Here is a 26,273-nt window from a genome sequence, read left to right on the forward strand (position 1 = left end):
AACACCACAAATAATATCCCACACATAATCGCCAAACCAATACTCATCTATTTACAGCGCCTAGTATCTCTATCCTGCTGGCTAATGTTATTCATAATCGGTAAAGAATCAGAAAGCAGAAGAAAATTTTGGAAAACTGCAGCAACAATCAAAAACAGACAACTCTTCATTCAGCAGATATTTACAGCTATCAGTCTCAGTTCCAGGATCCCTTCTCAAAATCGGTAGGCAGCTTGTCAAAATCAGGTTTCAAAAGTCAAATCAGGTTATCAATGTCTCTTCCGATTACTTTCAACAGTCCCTTTTTCTCCAAATATTTCTCTCAGATTGTTTCAACCGTTCAGTTCATCAGCTTCCTTGAAGTGCCAAAATACTGACCCGGAATCTCTCCGTCAAAACAAAAAGACAAAAACTCTTGCTGCCACTCACTTGTAGTTGCATACGCCCATTCCGGACCTGCGTATCTCTAACTTGCTATTCTCTGCCTTTTCAACTTTCGATCAGCATTCAATTCTCCCTCACTTGGATGTTCTCTCCTTGTTGTATCTAGTTCTTCCTCGATTGTTGCCTCAACAACCACTTCCTTTTCTCTTTCTACTTGCAACTCCGGTCACTTATCTCCTTTCAGTGGATATTTTGTCAGTGTTCTCTTCAGAGTCGAACTTGAGCCTTTTCCTTGTTCTGCTGTGTTTTCTCTTTACGGACCTGCAATCGGTTCAGGAGGAGTTAGATCACAATGGCTCTGATCCACCTGAACTCCTTTCCCCTCTGGGTCTGGAAAATTGCTCTGTTTGTTTCTCAAGATCATCTGCTTCTGGAAAAGCCCTCCTATGACTAGGCTCTCCTGCTGCCTCAACTGAGATAGGCTCTCAATCACCCTCCTGGAGGTCTTCTCCTTCGTCTCTCACAGGAGTGACTGAACCATCCTCAACAGGCTCAGATCCGGTCTCAGTTCTCCTTTGTTCTCTTTCCAGCCCTGAGGCTTGTTTCGCTGTTGTTCTTACTCTGAACAACTCTTCTTCCTAGTGATCCAGTGGACATGCCACTTTCTTTGTATGACTCACATGATTCCAGTTCAGTACACTTCACAGCTGTGGTAGTTGTCACAACCATGTAATACGGTCCCTTCCAATGAGCTCCAAACACATTTTCCTCACGTGTTTCCGGACCACAACCCAGTTTCCAGCTCTCAGATTGTGCCCTGGGTCATGGATCGGTGGCAGTGTAGTGGCTTCAACCTGCTGAGAAAAAGAGCGAACCATATCAGCCAGACCTTTCCAGTAGTGCAACACCATATCCGTTGTAATGTTGACAAGTACATTTGCAGGCACCGCTGGCAACCTCATGGCTGGGCCCATAAGGATTTCATGAGGCAACAATCCTGTCCTCCTTTCGGGTGTGTTTTTCATTGACATCCACACTAAAGGCAATGCGTCAGGCCATTTCAAATTCGTAGACACACTCATCTTTGCAACTCTCGACTTAAAGGTACCATTCATCTGTTCCACTGGTCCTGATGCTTCAGGGCGGTAACTACAATGCAACTTCCACTCAATGTTCAATTCTGCACACAGTACATTAATTACTTCATTGTTGAAGTGACTTCCCCTATCTGATTCTAAAGAGATCGGAAACCCGAAAGATGGTATCAGTTCCCTAAGCAATAGTTCCGATACTGTGAGACTATCATTTCTTCGTGTGGGGTAAGCGTCAATCCAGTGACTAAAGATGCAGACAATCACCAACACATATCTCAAACCTCCACACACAGGCATTTCAATAAAATCCATCTGCATTCGGCTGAATGGACCTCCTGCTCTGCCAATGTGGCTCAAATTAACAACTGTCCCTTTTCCCGCGGTCAGTTGTTGACAAATTGCACAACAATGACCAACTGCTCCAGCAACCTGTCTAAACTTTGGGTTAAACCTATCATGTTTGAACAATCAAATCATGGCATCCCTTCAATATGTGCTTGACCATGACAGTACCTAGCCATTTGAGACAACAGATTATTTGGCAAAACCAATTGAAGCTCTTCTGAAAACCACAATTCATCTAGTTTTTGCACAGATGTCATTTTGCTCCATCAACGTTTTTCCTCCCTGTCAGCATTATTTTGCAACATTTTCAAAACCTCCAAGGTGTCTTACTTTCAGGGCATAACATGGACATGTTTCATCTTCTTCCGATAACAGTTCCCACTTGTCTTTGATATACAGTTTAATGCACAAAACCTTGCGACTTGATTCGCATATCCATTTCCCAATGATACAAAGTCCTGCGACTTCAGATGTGCACTGCATTTCACCACGCCAATCTTTTCAGGCATTTGAATAGCATGTAACAGTTCTTTAATTCCCTCACCATTTCACACTTGTGAACCAGAAGAGGCCATGAAACCTCTCTGCAAGCACGACTGGCCAAAATCATGGACTATTCCAAATCCATACTGGCTATCCGTATAGATTGTGACTTTCAGCTGAGCAGAAACATGGCATGCTCTAGTAAGGGCTGCCAGATCCGCTACTTGGGCAAAATATACTACTCGAAGCCAAGAAGCTTCCAAAATACCAGTAATTGTGCACACAGCATATCCCGCTCTCAGTGTCCCTGCATTGTCTCTCAGACAAGAACCATCAACAAAGATAATTCAGTAATTTTCTTCCAATCAGGTGTCTCTAATGTCAGGTCTCTGCTTTGTGCATAAGTCAGTTACTTCCAGACAATCATGCTCAACATCTTCCATCTTTTCAATTTCAACATTTGTATTTGGGAGTTCAGCACTGTACATCTTTTTAATGACACATTTGGTGACCCTAGAATACTCGTTTCATATCTGGTCGACCTCGCCCCAGTCAAATATTGGGTTTTCGTCCTTATAGGTAGAATCTCAATAGAGTGTGGGACCTTTACAGTCAGGTGATGTCCCATCATAATGCCTTCACACTGTTTAAGGCTTTGACCAACTGCTGCAACTGCACGCAAACAACCTGGTAAGGCTGCTGCAACTGGGTCCAAAATAGCTGAAAGATACGCTACTGGGAGATTTACACCTCCATGGACCTGTGTCAAGACAGACAAAGAACATGCATCACACTCATGACAAAACAATGTGAAAAGTTTTGTGTAATCAGGCATACCCAACGCTGGAGCCTTGCACAGACTCTCTCAATTCAGTGAATGCTTTCATTCCAGCCTGGTCTAATAATATAGGATCAGTGTCTTCCTTATGTAACAGCTTCTGCAATGGTCTTGAAATGACTGAAAATTTTTGAATCCATTGGCGACAATAGCCTACCAGCCCTAACCACATCTTGACATCTCTCTATGTGGTCGGGGGATTTATCTGCAATATGGCTGTAATCCTTTCTCTGGATATCTTTCTTGATCCCTTCTCAATCTGGTGACCCAAGTATTTCACTACTTTCTGACAGTATTGCAACTTAAGCGGTGACACTCTGTGACCATTCTTTCCCAAATGGTTCAACAGTGCAATTGTATCATACTTGCTCTCGCCCCTTGTTTTGGATGCAATCAGCAAGTCATCAATGTACTACACCAAGGTCGATTGGAAAGTCAATTCCAATGACTCCAAATTCTTTTTCAAGATCTGATTGAATATGGAAGGTGACTCTGAAAACCCTTGAGGAATTCTGCACCAGCAACAAACTCGATCCAGAAATTTGAACCAAAAGAGAAATTGACTATCCTTATGAAGAGGCACAGAAAAGAAGGCTTGCGACAAATCTATGACAGTGAACCACTCAGCATCACATGGAATATGAAACATTATGACAGCTGGATTTGGCACCACGGGACAACATTTGACCGCAACCTCATTTATTTTTCTCTAATCCTGGACAATTCTAACTTTCCCACAGGGCTTCTACAAACCCATTATCAGTGAATTACATGGACTGCTCAATACTTCCTTCAAACCCCTTTGCTTTACAAAGTCTGCAATTATCTGGGCAACCTCAATAAGAACATCTTGCGGCATGTGGTACTGCAGAAGTTGAGGAAAAACTGTATTCGGTTTCACAGTAACTTTAACTGGCTCTTTTCCATTTATTTGACCTACTTCTTTTCCTTTCAAATCCCACACTTTCCCTTTAACCATTCCCTGCAAATCAGGATGAAGGTCTTTCACTGTCAACATCGGGAAAAATTAAATAAGAGGGTACTCTTCATATGTAGTCTCACCTTCTATCTCTGGGGCTTGGTTATCTTCATCACTAGTTGTCTGAATCTCAATTCCATAATTTGAATAAGTCATCGAGCACTTAGTTTTACACAGCAAGTCTCTTTCCAGTAGGGAATACCGGACTTGAATCGCAGACTACAAACTTGTGCAATCCCTGAAAGTTGCCAATTTTAACCTGAACTGGTTCTGTAATCAGGTTGGTCAAATACTGATTCCCTACTCCTACAATCTGAACTGCTCTACCAGAAAGGGGGAAATTTGGAACTTCTGCACTTCTCACTGTAGAGCGTGTAGCTCCCGTGTCAACCTAGATTGAAACTCTGTGACCCATAACCTTTCCCTTCACTTAGGGACCTCTTTGATCTACTTCTAAGGAGGTAGCAAGCACACATAGCTCCTCTTCTGAACTGTCGTTCAGCCAATCATCATTTATTCCATTCTCACTGTGTAATGGGAATTGGTGCACTGTGTTACTACTTTGATTAAGCCTGTGACCTGTGACCTGTTAAGAAAGCATCATCTGTTGCTGTTCCATTGAGGCTTGAGGTATTTGAATTTGCTGTCTAGGTACCATGGAAATCTGCTGGTGCATTGGCTGCAACTGTGTTGTTTGTACACGTGGCATTTGCACCTTCTGCATAGGCTGAACATTCTGCACTTGATTCACATTCTTCTGAAAATTTGGATTAGGACCTCTCACTCTCTTTCGTTTCACATTCTGGAATGCAGTGAGGTAATTACTCTGCTGAACGACACCTTCCTGCACCATCATTGGACACTCCTGTTTCCAATGTCCAATGGCTTCGCAAGCGTGACATGGCAATAACTTCTTCTTTCCCTGCACATCTTTATGAACCCCCACAGTACCTAAGTCTGGACCACGATTCACATTTCCTCCATGACCTTTACCTCTCATCTGGGGCTCAAACATCATGTTCCCCTGCTGCTACTGCAGTAAATGCTGCAGAAAATTCCCTTGCATTCCTGTTTGAGCTGCTTTAATCTGCATCACCATTGCCTGCTCTTTCAACTTTTTCGGCTTCAATTCAATCTCATTCCTACAGTATTTTGCATACTGCAAAAACCTCACCAGTCGGCTTGCCTTGCCAGCAAATCAAATTACTCTTAATCATTTGGCTAACTTCAAGTCTTAATCCTTCCACAAATCTGTACAAAAAGTGGAAGATGTCTTTCGCCTCAATTGTTTCTGACCCACTGTAATGCTTAAACGTCTGCAACAATCCCTCATAATACGCGTGTATCGACTCTTTTGGTTCCTGAACTGTCCTTTCAATCCTCTGCCAATCAATATTCTTTGGCGAAATTATAATTTTCAAAAATTCAATCACTATATAGTAATATTTAATTACCTCAGGAGATGGTGCACCTGTATTTTTGTCTGTCCCGGTTCGCTTGTTGGCCAATCTTCACTCCTCCTACACTCAATCCACAGATCAGCTGTAACCACTATCTCTAGTCATGTGTTCAAGTCTTCCTACAGGCACTGCACATGTTTCACAAACCTGTCTGTCTGCTGATACCACTCTACTGGCTTCTCTCTCAATTTTGGATAATCATTTGTAAACAATAGAATGTAACCTCTGCTCCACGGGACATGAACAAAATTTCCCCCAGGAATCTCTCTCATTGGTAAAAGTTTCACTGGAACTTTATCATGCTGCACATTTGTAGTCAGCTCCACAGAATCTCTTTTTCTTTTGTTGCTTTTCTTTACCCATCTGCCTTCCCATTTGTCTAAAGCACCCCAAGTCTGGGTTCTTTGAAGCAATTCCTTAAAGTGTGCCTTCATTCCGGCAGATCTCATGTGTTCAAAATCTTTAACCTCAAAATCTAATCTGCAACTCCTTTTCAAATTCTTTGTTTTCTCTACTTCTATGCCGTACTTCTCTTCCAGGTCTGCTACTTTCTGATGCACAGTGCTCACTTCTCTCGTAATCTTCGGCACAAATATCTCAATTCTGCCACTGTGTAGGATTCTAACCTGTTCACTCTTATAGTTCCCTCAATGAGTTCACCTTCTTCCATGCTTAGCCTAGCATAATTCAAACCCTCCTCTCCTTTAGGAGCACTCTGTGGGGTATTCAGCTTGTCTAACCATTCAGTCAACTGCGGAGCTGTCAATCTTTGCAATGAAATGTTACTTTCTTGGTCTGGTGGCACCTGCTGTGCAACTGCATTTGGGGTCTGCGGTGTTAACACATTCAAACTAACTAACGTTCGACCCTGCCATAGTGTCTGGAAGTGCTACAAATGGACTAAGGTCAAACAGTGATCTTGATCCGTCAAAAGTCTGTCCCACAGGTGAGACTACTCGAGCATCTTTATTATGACCTCCCCTCATTATACTCTGGGACATGGCTCCCTGTTCACCTACAGTAGGTTTTTTTTTCTGTGCAAATAAGAGTATGGCTGGACCAACAGTAATAGGTAGCGATGTAGCATCTGGGGCTGTTCTGGCACTTACACTCTGTGGGAGAGTAACTCCCATATTCTGATTCATCATCGGAGTCATATCTGACTGTGTCCCTGTTACTGGAATAAATCTTGGCATTACCTGCGGCTGCCCTTGGGGCAGTAAAAGTGGAGTTGGTTCAATCTGAGCAAACATCGGTCTTGGGTAAACCTGTTCCGTATGCACCATTAAGTTCGAAGTTGTTTCCATAATGGGCACATCAGAATAAGTTCTCCGAACCTGTGGCGGTTGCACCTGGTTTTGCACTACAGGAGTATTAGGCACATTAAGACCATTCTGCATTGCAGTTTGTGTTAGGCTAGCATTAGCCTGCATCGGACTCATTGTCCCATTAACCTATGGCGGGGCTGTCGGATTAGCACTGGTACTTGGACCACTCTCATGTGCTGTATATGAATGTGGGCAATTTCTCAATAACTGCGTAATAAACTCATCATCATCTGATTCCTCCTCCACTGTTGAAGACTTTCTAGCATCCCTACTTTCAGATGGACTTCTGTTAGTTTTCCTAGTAGCTTTCCTTCCTTTCTTCTCATTGTCCTACATAATTGCCGGAAACAACTTAATTCCGTGCAAAGTCTCCATCCTCCAAACTCTCTGATAACTGTCCAGTCTAGCCTCTGTTAAGGTCTTTTCTGCCTTCCTCATCCTCCTCTCAAATTTCTGTTGCTGTTGCTGTCTGGCTACTAGCTCCCAAATCACTAATGCCTCAAACTGTGCTGGTCTCAGAAGGGGCTTCGATTCATATAGCACCATCCTTAAATGCTCCAAAACCCTCAAATTGCCCGTCCCATTTGTAGGAAACGCTAAGTTCCCGTCCTTCTCTGTCAATTTGCACCATTGCTTTAGCCAAAGACATGGCGCAACACCCTTCTCTTCCTTTACAATGTAAGCTGGTATATTTTCTGGTGATGTAGCCTCGCCTATACTCGTTGTAATATACGTATCTCCCCTTAAGGCACTCTTTAAAGTTTTGAAAAATTTCATATTTTTTACCTTTTTTGCTATTCAAAATCATATCAGGAAGTGACTTTTAATCCCAAGATTCCTTTTACCTACTTCCTCAACCAGTTGCCTCTCATGGATGGCTGCCAATCTGTGCGCGACCCTTCTCACTAACTGACCCATCCACCGCAGCTCCAATGATGTCACACTCACACGTACTGCGGGTGACAAAGTCTTACGGCTTGTCCTCCCAAACTCCGATTCACACAAACTAATGCAAAATTTGCAAACAAAAAACAAAAAACAAATCTGCTAGTTTACTACAGGAACGGCAACACAATCGCTTCAGAAACAATATGGATTTTTTACTGACGGCTCTCACTCTAACAGCTATGCCTTCTTTCTTGGTCTCCCAAATTTGCAAGCAAAATTCGACCCGGATATTTTACTCTCAACTGATCAATGGGTCTGTCGTGGTGCACATAGGTCTCACCAAATCTCAGTCGCAATTTTTTTCACTCACTTTTACGCTCTCACTTGTCAACCACACCCGATCAACCTACTGAACCAAACAGATTGCAACATAAAACCAAGTGTCTCATACACTTTTCAATATACTCTGGAGTTTAAGATGACGCAGGGTCCGTACATCAACAACCACGTGGACAATTTTTAAGCACAAAGCGCCACACACATATGAAGTTCGATGACTTCCCTACTCTCACACTGCGGAGTACGCACAATACTTGTACAACTTCATTTGGAGTACGCAAACTTCCTAAACCCTCACAAACCTCACAATTCACCTGCAATTTGCATAAGCTGTGCAAGCGCAACCTACTTAATTCATACTGTCACTAGACCGCCTAGAACATCCTCAAACAACCATTAGCAGGATCCAGGATTCTGGGAAAGTCATTTCTGGACTTAAGGGAACATTTTCTCTCCACTTAGCATCATTGAAAAACAAAATCTAAATCTCAATAATAATGAACCTTCACCTCTGTTACTATCTCTGGACATCTATCATGTGCTCTTAAGGAGACAACCTTTCACCTCTCTTTACCAACACTGGTTACACCTGTTATCCTGTACCGGTCGTCTATAATAGGCTCTTAAGAAGATTAACCATTACCTCTGCTACCATCTCTATTAGCGCGTCTGACCTTAATAAGTAAACTTACAAGGGGACGCGAATAGGTCGATGAACCTTTTCACTCGCAATGATGTTCTTACCATAGCTCCAGTACACAATCAATAACCAATACACAGTATGAATAATCAACAACAATCAATAACAGTAATAATTAATAGAGTCGGTAATTGTCACGCACCGTGACCTTTTAATCATGAATAACCATACCTTTTAGTAAAAGTTAGAATATTTATTTCCCTATATTAACAATGCTAAGGTCATATAGATTAATCTCAAAATCAAATGAAACATGTGCAGAAACAATACTGGCTGAACAATTCGTAATCTAATCAAAGCCTGAACTGCAAAACATTCTAGGTTATGGTGCAAATTAATAACAAAGTCAACTGCGTCAAAGTGATTAAAAACATTTCAGTTCAACAGAGAAATTCTTCAAGCAGTATTCCCTACTAGCATAATGTCATCAGTGAGGATACTTAACTAACATCAGATTAGCATCAGCATGTTGGGCTTCATGCAAAACAATTTAGTAACACCAATTTGGAAAACATCTAACTATGGCTCTATCAAAACAGTGCAGTTGGTACCTAGAAAGGAAAAGCAAATATGCATGATAAACAACAGTCTATTTCATAATACCTATCCTCAATGTGGATCAGAAAGCAGAGTCAGTGTTCGTCCTCAGGACATCAGTCGATCAGCAAGGCATCAGGATTCAGCATCAAAGTAAAAAAAAACGCAAAGTCTTTAAGCATTAAAGTTAAGCACATCTCTTGTCAGGACGCAAAATGGGCACAAATGAGCTATCCCTTTCCTGTGTAGTTCTGTTAAATTAAAACTACTAAAACTATATCTCAAATCCCTATTGGTCAGTTAATCGCATGTTCACACCTTGTCCAATAAACCTAAAACTCCAAATCTATTAATTCTATCACTACTCTGTTCACATGTCGTTGGTTGGTTGTCCTGAAATGTCCTCATCATCCGGCTTGTTAGTTAACAATATTGTTGCAGCTTCTACTCCAGTAGGTATCTCCATTATTCTTCTCCTGAGAAAGTCAGTCTCACACGCACTACACACAAAATGTTACAGCACCTTCTAGCAGTTGGTTCTCATGAGAACCTTCAGGCATGAGCACATTTAAACAATACAAAATGAAAAATCACTGTTTAACTCTCTAGGACAGCCATTTATTGAATGTTAAGCTTTGACATGAGGCCTGGCAAGTAGGCTAAGACCTTCGCTAAGTTAAGGCCTAACATTAATAAAGCTAGGACATAATGCATAACCCTTAATATGACATATTACTACATTAGTCAAACATATATTCAACATTTCACATGAATAACTATTATTAAGTACACTTTGTGAACATTGGCGGCCACCCTTCGTAATCACATTTTCACATGCATACATTATTTTTCTACGTAATTGTATTTTCTACACAAACCCTTTACACGGAATACATGAACACTTGTTAATAATTTTTATTTACTACACCTGCGCTAGCAATAGCGACTATAAAAGTGATAAAACATTATGCAAAACATTATATGCATAGCATAGCAGCAACGTTAAAAACTCATTGAGTTTAAAAATATAATACATAAAAAGAGCAAGACAGTGAAAGATTAAGTAAGCATTGTCCTACGCACTTTCACTGCTGTTTTTAAAAACATGCCCACATGCAGGACATATTAGCATCAGAAAGCTGCAGTAAAAACCGGTAAGCTATTTTCATCTGTCTAATGTTACAGCATTCCTTCCTTAAAAGAATAATTAAAAACATCTTAGTAAATCTTTCATAAAATGTACAGAAAAAGGCAAAGTGCATCATTGTTTGACCTGAAGTATCATCACACAGGTAAAGAGCATTGTCTAGAGGGCGCAAAAACCTTAAAGGGAAACTTAACAGGTATTTAATTGTGGCTGCCCTAAAACAGAACACCAGTGAACGCTCCCAGTGCCCTTGCGCGTACTGTAAATAACTAAAAAAAGTGCTACTTTGAAATGTGTTACACAGGTACCTGGTCATGCTAGTCTTTTTAGCTTCCCAGGAGGTTCGTTGGTGACAATCATAATAGTGAAGGGTACAAATCACCTACTTCTTACAGAGAGTAATAAAATAATCGGGTTCCAAAAAAGCACGGAACAAACCAATCTTGCCAAAAACAGATCTTACGTACACCAGCCATGAGATGGACATGTCTCTAGCACAAGATAATCAGATTTCCTCCCATTGTTTCCTCCCATTGTAGGTTGGGGCAAGCTACACAGTGAGCCTATTACAGTTGAGAGTTTAACTCTACGCTGCCCAATATTGGGAGCTTAAGACCCAGAGGATGAAAAGGCACTGGTGAACGTTAACTTAACGGTTCCTATAGAAAGACTGGCAAACTGTGTGCGTTTAGGGCCACATGCCATAATGTAGGATTTAGAGAAATTGGTGCGCAAATGTAAGGTGGCCATAAAATCTACAAACGTATAGACCAGAAAACGCAGTGCCCGTGTGTCCGCGCCATGAGCACAGCATCATCTGCATCCAAAATAGATGTTAATAGCACCCCTTTAATTATAGGTACATCCTGCCTGACATTGAAAGGGTGAAGCTCTTTGATGTACAGCATGAACAGTAATGGTGCTAGTATGCACCCATGCTGTACCCCACGGCAACACAAATGTCGGCTGAGGCCTCCCCCTGGTTACTAATCTGGATTCTTGCCTTCAAATCTGTATGCAGATAGGTAAGAAAATGCATTAGGACAGCATCCATCCCCCGTGAAATAAGCACGTGCCACAGCTTCGACCTTTTAACTCAATTAAAGGCCGAGGAAAGATCCATAAATGCTAAATATGATGGCATTTTTTTTAGCAATAGTGTATTTCCTCAGCACAAGGTTTAAGTTCAGGCACTGTTCTATAGTGCCCAATTTACAGCAAAACCCATATTAGCGGTCTTTCTTCTTAAATATGGACACTATGACTGATGTAGACAATGAGAAGGGTAGAGGCGAGAGGACCAGGTTGTTGAAGTCATTGGTTATCAATGGCGCCCAAACATAAATGTTATACCTAATAAGGTCGATTGGGACGCCATTAGGGCCAGGGGCCTTACCCCTAACCCTTTGGCTCATAGCACTAATCACTTGGTCCAAGCTAACCTTAAATTCACCACTTAGGGCAGAATCTACGACAAACTCAACACTACACATATGGACTTTATAAACGTTGGTGAAATGGTCCTCCCAAGTGGTGCTAGAAATAGTTCAAGAAACTGAGCTAACAGCCTTATGCTTATGTCTTAGCTCAGTAACTGTAGACCAAAAAAACAAGTTATTTTTTTATTAAAGCAGCCTTCGTCAGCTTCTCCCAATGTTGAATGAGTACCTCCCTCCAGCACATCCTAGTCACTTCCTTATAGTGTCTCCTTGCAGAGCTCACAATGGCTGGCACTCTTGGTTTTGCTGCGAGGGCCTGACACAGCTTGTGTTTCGCTAAGGAATACTCATGGTTGAACCACTTACTTGAGTTTACTAAGGGCCGAAATTGTTTCAGAAGCGCTTGTCTAATATTTAAGCAAAGCCCAACAAAAGCCTTTAATATCGAAGCGGCCATATCCTCTCTTGAAAGGCACACTTCCACTAGTTCTCGGTTAGCTCTGACAAATAAATTAAAAAACCTAGTGGACTCGTGCAGCCTCCACACCAGCCTAAGGCTGTTGACTAAGGGCTAAGGGCAAATTGCTCCAATAAATATCCTAAGCTTCTCCCTAGCGACCATAAAAAGAACTGCTTCCAAGGAGTTGTGATCACCAAAATCGGTCTCAATAACTTCCCTGACACAATGTCTTCCAGTCTACGCATAATATAGATATAATCAATCACTAAGGGGTTGCCCCTTCCCCTGCAGGTGAACTCTGCCACAGATGGCACGCCTGAAACTTCCATTATGTTGCACAGATTACATGGCGCAAGATGGGCTACTAGATCCAACATCCTGGAGTCCATGCAATGTGAAGGGGATGCACTAATGCACATAACCTCATTCAACGGCGGTAATTTGATGTTAAAATCACCCACCAGACCTAAGTAAATAAGCTGACCAGAAAAAAGCCTCCCTTTCGATCAAACTGTTAATATAATCAAATAATACAGACAATTTAGCATTTGGAACATTAATAAAATCATTATGATAAAAATTTAATAAAATATATGTTAATATAGGCTTTTACTAGTATAACTTGAAAACCACGGTAAGGTGAGTTAAAAACATAAACATGCCACGCACTGATTATGTTAACCCATACTGCTAACCCACCAGAAGCACGACCATGATGAGAGGGAACTGCTGCGGTATGAAAGCACTGGTAGCCATCAACAAAAGAGTTAGATACGTCCCAGGTCTCCTGGAACATAATAATATATTTCTTAATGAAAGATAGCTATTCGGGAAGATGTAACCTCGATTGTAACCCAGCTATATTCCAGCCTAATATTTTACATGAGTGGGCCCAAGGTGCATTCGGAATACTGGGTTCATGAGGGGCACTGGAGGGAGAAAAAATACCATGTTATCTTCAGTGAAACTGGTGAAAGCAGTAAAGTCACTACCTAGTCATTCTATGTCCTCTTAATTATTCAGGCCATCAAACGTATTGACACATGGAAACAGGGACAATGAATCAGCGGCCATGTGCATACAAGGGCGTGGGGAAAACAGGGAAGCTGGCCTATAAAAATAGCTGAGTGGGAGAACAGCGATATTGAAGTGATAGAAACAACTAGGCTCCTTCATATCCAATATTATGCTTACAAGATTGGGATTGTGAAAATACAATTCCCCTCACAGCTCTTCTCAGAATGCCCCACCCAATTGATTCTTAGCACCATAATAATGGTATTATGATTATTCAAATTCCAATAGTTGTTCCGTCTAAACCAGTCCATAGTTTTATTTCGAAGCTGTTCCCAGGTTTCACTTTGATCTACGCTTAGGAGTGGGACTCCTGTCACGACCACGACGTAAGGGCACGCCCCTGGGGGCAAGTTCAGGGTGTCCTTGTTCAAGGTGTGATTGTACACAGGTGCAACAGTTCTTAAATGAGGTTGCCTTGTTGGTTGAGCTATGTCTGCTATTAAGGAAGCTGTGGAGCTAGCAGCTTTTGCTTGTCAGGGGTTTGCCGGTCCAATACTAATGCAAGATGGAGGGTTACATATGCAATCAGTTTGGATCACAATGGCGCTATTACTCACTAAGTTATTGCTAGGGCTAGAATAATTGTCAGCATTCGAGCATACAGTGAAATGGCCTTGACAACTGCCACTGGCTTGGGACATAGTAAAAAATCCAGTCATCTGATTTTCAATTCGGTCGAGCCTATCCAGTAATGTCTGCAGCTTCTCATCGTAACCAGGCAGAATCGTGCCAGCAGGTCATCAGTACCTGTGGAAGCCTGCGAAATAAATCCTGAGTCTGAGCTGTTTGGGACTGCATTGTGGCCACCACTGCAGGTTGTACCCATGTTCAGGATTGGTTCAAATTCATCTGAAGAGTGGGTTGTTGTAAATTTGAACCAGTAGTGTTCTTCCTTTCAGCAGCTGAACCATTTTGGGCCTGGGCAGATAACTGGGAAAAAGGAGTGCAGTGCAACTCAGACTTAGGTAGAGTGTTCACAGCAGAGTCTTCGTTCGGCGAGAGCGATCTCAGAAGATATTACCCCTATTGCTCTATCTCAAGCTTACTATTAATAGTGATTTTAGGGTGGACCCTTATGTAGTAACACCCACAGCTTTTCTTTTACCCATGACAATAAAGCAACAGTAAACAAGATACCCACTCACCTGCTTCCATGGGCCCCGCACACAGCCAGCGAACTGCGGATCAGTGGTGGCCAGCAGCTTTAGGAGGGAGGGGGGCGGGCGGGTGGCACACAAACACACACACACACACACTCATTCTTTCACACACAGACAAGCATGCATGCACGCACGCACATCCATTAACAACACTCAGACCATTCAAACGTGCACACACGCACCAAACATTCATTTTAAAACATCACACACACTCATTCTTTCACACACGCACGCACGCACCCACATCCATTAACACTCATAACATTCAAACATGCACGCATGCACCCAACATTCGTATTAAGAGATCACACACACTCATTCTTTCACACACACACGCACGCACATCGATTAACAACACTCATAACACTCAAATATGCACACGCGCACCAAACATTCAATTTCAAACATCACACACATACACACACACACACACTTACCTTCAGCCTCCAGGTCCCAGGAGGTTTGGGACTGAAGGTCAGCCAATGATGGAAGGCAGCAGTCCCAGCCTCCTCACAGAGTGGGATGGGTTCAGTGAGACTGCTGACCCAACCCCACTCTGTGATGAAGTGTCACTGATTGACACTCGCCCTGGGCGCTTCAGGGCCTAAACCTGAAGCACCCAGGGCGAGTGTCAATGGGTGACGCTTTCCTCATCACCCAGGGGAGGGCCTCGAGGCACCTTTGCTGAGCCGAAGAGGTCACGCCGATAGGAGCTGTGACCTCCTCAGCCCAGCAAAGTTCAGCTCAAGCAGCCAGGAGTCTGCGCAAATCGCGCATGGCTCACTCCTGGCTGTCTGAGATGAAAATTAAGAGTGTCTGTCAGGCTGGCCTTTGTTCAGCCTGACAGACACTCTTCATGAGGGGCAAAAGGTGGTGGGGTGTGGCCCCTCCGCCTAAAAGGACGGGCTGCCACTGCTGTGGATCAAAGTGGGTGGGCCCAGCCTGGCATCGTTTGGTCGCAGACGGGCAAAGATGTGCCTGCTCTTGGCCCAGTCTTCGAATGGGCATGTGCCCATGCACAGTAGTGCCAATCTGTTTAAATAACCAAAAGTTCCTCCAGCCGCACGTTTCAGGGCGAGGTGGGTAGGCTGCCCCAAAGCAGGCTGGAGCCTGCAGTCCTTGGTTTTGGTGTTGCAATAGCTTCCCCACACTGCAGGAGCGCTGATCCATTTAAATATCCAAAAACACCTTATCTGTACTATATAGGCTGTAATAGAAATTTTTGAAAAGTCTAAAAATAACTTGAGGCTTGTGATTTTGTTAACCAACCCTTTATGCATTTAATCTAATTTTTTTTTTACTTTGCTTTGATTTTGTAAACAAGTATCTTCCCAATAGCATCTCCATACACATATTGCACCCTCTTATTGAACTCATAAATTCCTGCAGCCCTTTTCCTGAGCATGCCCCCTATAGCACTTTGACAATTAATTAACAAATAGCATATTAATTGTAGGGAAGTGTCTGTGGAGTGCAGAGTAATAGGCATAGCCACGCTCTCGCCTTTTTAATATCTGCCTTGCATCCTATTGCCTATAAGTCCTGATTAGATCCTTAATTGAACATTGTCATAACCATGCATGGAGTTGCTGAAGGTTGTTGGAATCTATTTATTTTATAACTCCTAATGCAATTAAAATCTACAACTAAGATGAGTTTCCATGCCCGTCCTGCCAATTCCAGATTCAGCATATCAAAAGGTCCTGGATAATTCCTATTTGGGCCATATATAGCACAAAAGCTATAGAGTGTTTTATCGATGCTGAGCTGAGCAGTAGTCCAGTGACCCTGTGAAACCGAGGCCAACTGACTAACGTTTAAATAGGTAGCCTTTGAACCTAAAATGGCGACCCTTCTGATTGAAAATGACTGTGTAGTGTAGGCTAGGGGATTTATCCTATCTGTTGTAAAACGGCCTTTATAGGCTATATGAGCTTCAAAAGGACAAAGTATATCCAGTCTATATGATATAACCTCTGCCTTGATAAAGGCACTGCTGCTTCTGGGGACAATTTAGACCAGCTCATTATTTTGAAGTTGTGGTTAGGTATAATTTGGTGTTTATCCAAGTCATACCCCTAATCAGTGGCCCTGCCCTCAAACCTTGCCCCATATGACCACATTACATTTTGTTCATATTAATAAAAGCAAACCTCATATTTTTATCATATTTTGCTAATGCACCTCCTTATCTACCAAAGACCATATCCCTGTGCCGCCTATGGTTCACCACCCCATTGCAAAGAAAGAAGGAAAAAAAGAAAAATATTTGCTAAAAATATCTTCCCAAGAATGTTGAAGAAGTAGTGTCAGATGCATGAAAGAGATGGCTTCCCTCCCCAGTTTTTAAAGAGGTATCACTTATTTAATCCTGATATTTATAGCAAAAATGAGTCATAAACATGGCTGTTATTATATGCAACATGCAGCTACTTTTTCCATTAAATACCCATTGTGAATATATCTCACTGTATTCTTCTTAATATAGCAGCTCAGTGTTTCTCAATTGTGTTCATCCCGGCTCTTTCAGTTGTTTTTGTAGATTGTATGTTCAAGTGACCATTCAATGTTTAAATTGCTTCAGTATAGAAGCTGCATCACAATGAGAATAGCAGTATTGAGCTATGCCATTTCTAAAGATCTTTAGGCGAGACGGCTCTTGTAAAGAAACTTGTGGACCCACTTCTTTCAAAGGGTCGATCATTTGGTGTCTGAGCATATAAAAAAGAGATTGAACTGAATGAAAGAGGTGCCAGTGAGTGTGCCTTTAGATAAATAGCAGTGGAAGCAGGTAATTTCCAATTAAAATTAAAAGAGGACGCAGTCTACTCACTGAATATAACTATCCAGATACTGGTTGTCGAGATGGAGCCACTCATCTGAAAAGCAGAATGTCTGCAGGGGCGATGGTATGCCCAACCTCCTGGAACACCTCTCGGAACTTCCTGGTGGACACAGAAACCCCAGCAGGTGTTCCAAAAGGAAAGGGGGAGTGGAAGAGAAAGAGACAAAACACTGCTGCGTCTTTCGGGTCCAGCCAGGCACCCTATATCTTCGGGCGGGGCAGGTGGTTGTTGACATAGTGATAGTAGAGTTAGTGCACTCAACTTCCTTCAAACTGAATTTCTCTTTCTGATATGAGCACGGGGGCGGTTGAAGAACACCGGGATGCTCCAGCACTTTTCTTGAATAATAATACCTGTTGGCACAATTACTAACACTGCATTACAAAAACCCAAACTGAATACCAAAACAATAAGAACTGCAACTCTAGGGCTGGCTTCACAGAGATTCACTGTTGCACACTACTATTAAAACTGTGGTTGCACTTATCATGCACAAGAAAGACAAACAAGGGCATTAATTATATCACATATAACTTTCCTGCATGCATAGGGTTAAACTAAAAGGAACAAAAACAATCCAAGAAATACAAATGTCCACTTTGGGTTTAAACAGTTAGGGTGGCACAGTTTGGTTTGGTTTCACTGTTTGAAAACCCTTCAAAAAGCTAATTCCCCAAACCTGAAACACAGGAATGAATGACACAATTTAAATCCAAGAGATATGCTATTAGAGAAAGAAAAGTCATGTAAATGCTCTTTTAAAATTGCACTGTTACTTTTTGTAGTACTTGAGCTCAAAGAGATTTCCTGAAGCACATTTAAGCAAGTAACTACAATAATAATGTAGATTGTTCAGAAATGCATTTGTCTCTTCAAGATAAGCACTCTGCCAAAATACAAGGTCTGAAATACACCAGCTCTTCTAGGAAAGCGCGTCGCTCAAAGAACAAACTCCCTGGAGAATACTAGTCACTTATCTGCAGTCTTTTCCGGAGTGCTGGAGAAATGCCTTGTGTCAGCTGGTACAGGAACGAAGAAAATAATTGCCTCAAAAGTCCTGAATACGAGGATGACAGCAGGGGCCGGACTGCCAAATCAGATGCTGAGATCAGGAAGCAAAACAAAGCCAAGCAGGGAGGCACGCTTCACTCTGCTATTTATAGCCAATCAGGAAAGCAGTTGAGTTTCCACATGTGGATGAGTCACCACACCCAATTAGAAGCACATGTCTACACCACACCCAATTAGACACACATGTCTACACCTACTCACATTAGCAAACAAGCATTGGTAAAACAAGCATTGATAAAATCAATTGTGTAATACAGCACATTATGTTTACTTAGAAACATGAAGGTTTAACCAAGAACAGAGATATGAATTAACCTTAATCCCTGGGGATGCTGACAGATAACGCAGGAGGCACCTTGGGGATTCCTGACACTGATCAGCCAACTTAGTAAAAGTTTACTAAATTAGACCCACTATGAACTGACAATGATCTCCACCTTCAAGTCCGTCTGGAATCAAAATAACCTTAAGGTTATTCCACCACTGATGGTTCTCCAAGTCTTTGGGTTTTCATTATAGCCCTTGCATTTGATCTGTATGCTCAGTTGCTGCTCAGTTGCTGCCACCTGCGTGGTTATCTCTCCAGTACCAGCAGTTGTCTTCTCTAACACTTTTAGTTGAGATATCTGCGTAAAATACTGTCTGCAACTTCAGCCAGACACTGTTGTGTTAAGAGAATATCTGCCTTAACTTCAGCGTAATGAGCTATTGTTTCCTGTTGATGAGTCTGAATTAGTTGAAATAAAGAGGCTAAAGGGAGCTCTGAATGATCAAATTGTCCTTATTGGACCTACGCTTTTTCTTCAATGTCAGTAATATAGACCCGCTCTGAGAGCTTACAGAGCTTCTATTATCCCAACAGTTATGCCTGGGCACCTTGTTTGTGACAGAGCTTGCTTTGAGTAGCCAACTAGTTGCAGACAAATTCAAAGATTCCTGAGTTTTTTAATTTTTCCTAACTTTGGATGCCACTGTGCAAACCTTATCTAAAATTGCACCTTTTGGGGTTAATTTCATGCACCCCCCTTTTGCTGGTTAGTACACTGCTTAGTGTCTTTGTTAGATACCACTGGTCATTTTAGTAGTTCATTAGTCAATCAGTGTGTCTTTAGGGTGATCACTCATAGTCTTTGTACTGAGATCAGGCATAAGGACACAACTGTATTGGGTAGCAGAACTAGCAATGGTATACATTGTGAGGCTCCAATCATAGAATGTCACCAGGTTATCATTGCCAGACATTGCTAACTCATTCTTTTTGCTTATAGTCTATTCATCTGTCTTATCGGGAGTGCTCTGAAGGCCCTGTATTTGCAAAGCCATTTTCCCTTTGTTCCCGTTACTTGTGTTATGACTGGCTATTTTATCTGCACCACACTTTGTTACTGTGCACTTGTGAGCATTCTGAGTTCCCTGTGCTTGCAGGGCCATTTTCCCTTGGCTAAGCCCAGGCAATATGTCAGCAGCATCAGTTTCCACAGCAATAGTAGCTTTAGTCGTGTTGTTTAAATTAGCATAAACAATAATGTAGGTAGGAGCAGCTTCAACAAATGCATCATAGATTCCATTGTGACTTACTTTTCCTCTGCTGGCAGCACTACTCAAATACACTGTTACCATTAGTTGCCTCAACTTTACTGGTGTACTCATCCTTGTTATCCTGCAGAGTGGCCTTATTCCCTAGGGAGTGAGAAACATCCCACAGCAGATGGGCCATTCCCTCTCAATCATGGCATGATATAGACTTCAACTGGAGTCACTTCTCCTGGCATCTCGGAGGGTACAGTAGCAAATGAACTGGACTTGTTCACCAGGAAGTTCAAAACTCGCTTCCCGATGGATGATGTCCTGGTCTTACCACATTGGTCAGGGCTGGTCCCTGAGCCACAAGGCAAGCCGCCCATCATCCTAGAGAGACTGCCCAAGGTCGGGGCTACTCTCACAATCAGCCAGCATTTGCCTCGGGCAAGTTTAGGTGGGACCATAATAGTATTGGTAGTTACAGCGATTATGAATCTTCAGGTGGAAATCTTTGTAGAAGAATAGCTTACCATAGCCGATACCCATATAGTGATTGCCCAGGAAACAATTATCGTGGTGAGAGTTGCATTTTCTCCTGGTCCTCTGCATGGGTGGGAAGGTATCTTGGGTCAGTGTGAGAGATGATCTCAGGCAGCCTCCAACTTTCTTTACCCCAGTTTTGAGCTCCTTAAAAAAAGACTATTTCTCCAGAGTGCAGATTCAAAGTTTTCCGAATATCCAAAACCTAGAAGTATTGCTGAGTGAGTCAAGAGATTTTGGTAAAGACTGCTTTTTCATAAGGAGTGTACGCAGCCCAATGCGCAAATGCACTTTTTTTTACTCCACAAGGAAATAATTTTTTCCCATAGAGAAACTCCTGCCCTTTCTACACCCCAAAGATTGGTGCTGACACATTCTCTTTTCCACACTGGAAGAAGAGTTACTCTAGCAGTTTGATGGAGTAAAACTCACATCATTTCTAGGGAAGTTAATGGTCCATTAGGATTTTGTTAATGTATGCAAAAAGTGATGGATGAAATGTTGGAATTAATCTGAGCCGCTGGTAATTACTTGGGCCGCATCCCAGTCCATGGTTATTCTGCACATTAACCCACCTCAGTTTGACCCAGCAGTATGCAAATCAGTCTGGACCCTGTTCTAATGGGAATAGTCTAGCCTGAACTTTTGAACCAGGTCCTCCTTGAACTAGAACACAAGCAACCCAGGACTGGTTTCGCCAGTTCTTTCAGATATTAGAAATCGATTCAAACCTGGGCAAACATTTACAGTGGCCTTCTTTGAATTGGTTAACTCAAATATTTCCCATGCGTTGTAAGATGCCTGACCTGGATGAGCACTTCCATGGTGGTCATCTCTGAATACGTTTCTAAAGTTTGAACAAATGAACGTAGAGCTATCAACCATGGATGCACATGTTTCCACTGTGGCTATTTCACCAAAAAAACATTGGCACCATCACTAAACCCATTGTCTTTGCCCATGCTTATTAATATTATCAGTAAGTTGTGCCTATGCATTTTAAAAATAGCAAACACAAAAAATAAAAATAAACAATATGAAATGTGTAAGAAGGGGTTTAAGAAAAGATACTGTGACATCCATGATGTTATAGAACAGAACAGCCAACCCTGTTAGAATAAAGATTGCCATCTCATTTAGCCCATATACTCTTTCAGCTACAACAGAGCTCAAATCCACTCCAATATATAAACCCTTGATTCCCAGGATCTTGGTGAGAGCAGACCTCTGAACTTCTATCCCATTCAAAGGCACTAGCACTAGGTAGGATACTCTTATGTCATTAGGTTATTAACCCCTTGTTTGTTGTGATCCTTGTTGATGTCACTCAGCTACTGACCCGTGCATTTTCCACCACAAGGTAGAATTTGGCTCCTGCATCTCACCACCACCCAATACCCTGCACACCTATGTTCTACTGAGACATAGAGAATGACACTACCAGACCCACCATCAGTTCTCATGTGGTCGCCATCTAGTCAACCACTGCTTGGACTGAGCAACAAACTAAAGTATCTGTAGCTTTCTACCTTGTAAGTATCCATAATTTGCCAAGTGGGATAGGGTAAGACGGCAATGACGGACAGTGAGTCAGCGGGAAATGGCAAAAAGGAAGGCTCACTGTTTTCTGGTATTTGTTTATTGACATTTCCGTCTGTTATCTGAATTTTTTTTTTGCTAATTTTATCTAGATTTATCCACATTTATTTGGGGTTTTGTGAACAAATTAAGCTCATACTAGTGTATTTCCACTTGTTTATAACCAATAAATGTGGATGCTTGAATGCCTGACATGTTTCAATGATATGAACAACCAAAGATGATAAATCAGTGCACTTATATGAAAGCATGCAAATGTTGGTATCATCCTTGTGCATACAGATTGCTGTTTAAGCCTCTTTATTAAAATTCCTCTTTTTAAAAAACCCTTACTTAGCAATCTGCATAGCCATTGGTCTGGAAGTCATGGCTGACAGCATATAGAATCATTCAAAAAGCAACCTGACTTCAGTTTTTTATCCACATTTAAAAATAAATATATCCAGGAAAATAAATGATTTTCTGTCTGTGTTTATCTTTAAAAAACAGTAAAAACTAAGGCATAGATTTCGGAGGGCCTAGTGCCACTTTAGCGCCCAAGAAACGTGGAATTACATGTATTGCAGCGCCACTGTTCCTAAATCTGGCCCTAAAAACATGGGGGCAGATTTAAGAGCCCTTAGGGCCTCCTTGAGCCGCATTAGCTTCACTTTTTTTTACACTAATGTGGCCCCCAACGAGGCCAAAATTGCAACACCAGATTTACAAAGTGGCGCAATGCATGCATTGCGCCACTTTGTAACTATTTGCGCTACATTATGCCTGCGACGGCATAGTGAATGCAAATGGGGCATTCCCCCGTTAGAGGGGGGTGAAAAAATGGTGCAAAGAAGTCAAGGAGATTACTTTGCATAATTTTTTTCGGCACTTTTAATACCTGCTCAGAACAGGCGTTAAAAGGAGGCACAGCATTGTTTACAATGGGACAAAATGGGCTTTGCAGGATTAGTGTCAACATTTTTGAGGCTAACATGCAAAGCTCAAACTAGTGTCAAAAATGTTGACGCTAGTTTCCTAACTACAAACACATGATGGAGGTAGGGGGGTGCTAAGGGGCGCAAGGAAGTGGCGCTCTACTGGGTGCAGCGCCACTTTCCTTAACGTCTCAGGTGCCCAGTACGAGCTGGTCTTGTCTTCGGCCACGGTTGCCGTGTGCCAAGGACAAGACCAGCTCGTCCTGCACCCGGCCAATGGGGGGAGCGCTAGTGCTCCCCCCTGGGCCTCCCACCAAAACCCCCACTTCAGGGAGGGAAGGGGAATAGCGCCGGGTAAGCAAATGTTGGGGGATCAATGTAAGCCACACCTTATGTGCAAAGAATTACAGAAAGATGAAATCATGCCGGACGTGCCACCTCTGAAGATATCGAACAGGACAACCAATCAGAGACTTGTAAATCAATATGGGGTGAAAGAGTAGGTGACCTAATGTGTTTTCTGATACGTTAAAGATAGTGGGGTATAACAAATGTCCAATAAAATTTTAGGGGAATGTACAACGAAAAAGGGATAAAAACCCATGTCACGGGGAGTCATTTAGGTGGGTTAGGGAATGCTATTGATTTTATCCAGAAACTCTGTCACTCTGTTTGGTGACTTGTTGGTTTACTTAAAACCATCCTCACAATAAGATTTGTCCTATTTACACTTTACCTCCTTATGAGGGAAGTGCCCTTTTTGCCCCGGAGTTGAGTTCTGACTGATGGCGATTTGACTGATGTCCTGAAGACGAAGACTGAACCTGTGCGCTGACCTAAACTTTGGAGGATAATTATGGCAATGCAATTGTGATTTGTCTGTTTGCTTTTCCTTTCTAGGTACCAACTGCTTACTTTTGACAGAGACCATAGTTAGATGTTTTCCAAATTGGTGTTCTAAATTGTTTTACATGAAGCCAACATGTTAATGCTAATCAGTGGTTAGGACAGGTGTTCACTAAACTGACGCAAATAGACAAACAACCAAATTTATGTTTGTTGAACTGACGCATTATTGACACTCTGCTAAATTGATCTATGTTCACGCCTTGCTATGTTCTGATGTTTGTGATTCTCGCATTATTGAAATCTTACCAAAGTTGCCATATCGTGACTATGCTATTAAGTTTCTTGGTGTTGAAATTAACGTATCTGCTTTTAGATCTGTAATCAATAGGAAATAAAACTCATAAAAAATTCTACTAACTGGTGTGGTTATTCATGGCTGCAAGGTCATGGTAGAATCTTGAATTGATTAATGACTGACTAAAGTGAAATGTATTGTTGTGATAAATATTGATGATATTATTGACGTATTGATTGACATATTGATTAGCTATCTCGTCCTAAGGTGTCTCTCAACTGGGTCAAAAGATTCATTGGCCTAAAACGAGTCCTGATGTATAACAAATTATCATAAAGGCACGCGTTGGCAGTTCTGGTAGCAGAGGACGGTTTGGCCCTTTGGGGTCCTAGGACGGAGAATTATTGTTTAGACTGTTTTTCTGAGATAATGCAAATTGGAGGTATGATGTGTTTCTAAATTCACCATGACTTTCCCGGGATCTAGGAGCCTGACTAAATGAGTTGGGGATGTTCTCGGCGTTCTAGTATGTGTGGTGTAGGATTTGCGCTTGCTCAGCTTATGCATTTTGCAGGTGATTTGTAAAGTTTGTGTGTATTTAGGGCAGGTAAATGTTGTTTTAGTAGGAGTGGGCGTACTCCGCAGTATGAGAGTAGGGAAGTTGGCGTACTTCATATGAGTGTGGCGCTTTGTGCTAAAAAATTATCCACGTGGTTGGTGGTTCATGTACAGACCCGTCGTGGTCTAAGACTCCGGAGTATACTGACAAGTGTAGGAGACCCTTGGGTTTATGTTGTAATTTGTGCGGTTTAATTAGGTCTATCGGGCGAGGTTGACAAGTCGAGTTTGAGTTAAAAATTGCATGTATGAAACCTTCGATGGAGATTCGGCGAGTTCTAAAGTGCACTAGAGCAAACCATTGACACATTGAGAGTATGATTTGCAGGTCGAATCCTGCTTGCGTACGCAGGAACTGAGAAGGAGAGAGTAGCGTCCGAGGCTTCAAGTGAAATCTCTGTAAAGTTCTGAAGCAAATGTGTACCCTCCCTGTAGTAAACCGGCAAATTTGTGTTGTTTTTGTTGTTAAGGTGCTCGCAGTAATTTTTCCAATTAGTTTGGTGTGAATCCAGTGAGGGGCAGATGAGCCGCAAGACTTTGTCAGCTGCAGTGTGTGAGTGTGACATCTGTGGTGCCGCGCTGAGATAGGTCAGTTGTCGAGAGGGGTCGCGCACGGATTGGCTGCTGTCCGTGAGAGGCAATAGGATGAGAAAGAGTGTCCTGGGAACAAAAGTCACTTTTTGATTAAATACAAACAAAAGAAAGACGTAAAGATGAACATTGTCAAAGCTTTTAAGAGTGCTCTAAAAGGAGACACATACATTATGGCGAGTGAAGGGGAGCCTACACCGCCTGAGGGAACTCCAGCTTACATAGTCATGGAGGAAAAAGGTGTTGCACCTTTTTTATGGATGAAACAGTGGCGCAAATTGACAGAAAAGGAGGGATGTTTGGCATTCCCAGAACACGGGACGTTCAATACGAGAGTTCTAGAGAATTTAAGGTGGATGTTAAGTGTACAGAAACCACCTCCGAGGCCAGCTCAGTATGAGGCTTTAGCAATTTGGGATTTAATGGCTCTAAAACAGAGACAAGAGAAATTCCAAAGAAGAATGAAAAGGGCAGAAAAGACTCTAGCGGAAGCTAGGTGGGATAATGAGAGCAAAATGTGGAGACGGGGAATAGTTGACGGATTAAAATTGTTCCCAGCAATAACACAGGGAGATGAGACGCAGGGAAAGAAAGCCACATGTAAAACAGACAAAGACTCTAGTAAGCCTAAAGAAACTAAGAGATCTTGGGAAGAAGAAGATGATTCAGATAACGAGGAATTTCTAAATCAGCTATTGCATGATGACCCGCCACCTTATGCGGTAAGCGACAATGTCTCGAGCACTAGGACGGATCCTGGGAACCAAACGT

The sequence above is a fragment of the Pleurodeles waltl genome, chromosome 10 (assembly GCF_031143425.1).
Source record: "Pleurodeles waltl isolate 20211129_DDA chromosome 10, aPleWal1.hap1.20221129, whole genome shotgun sequence".
NCBI lineage: Eukaryota > Metazoa > Chordata > Amphibia > Caudata > Salamandridae > Pleurodeles > Pleurodeles waltl.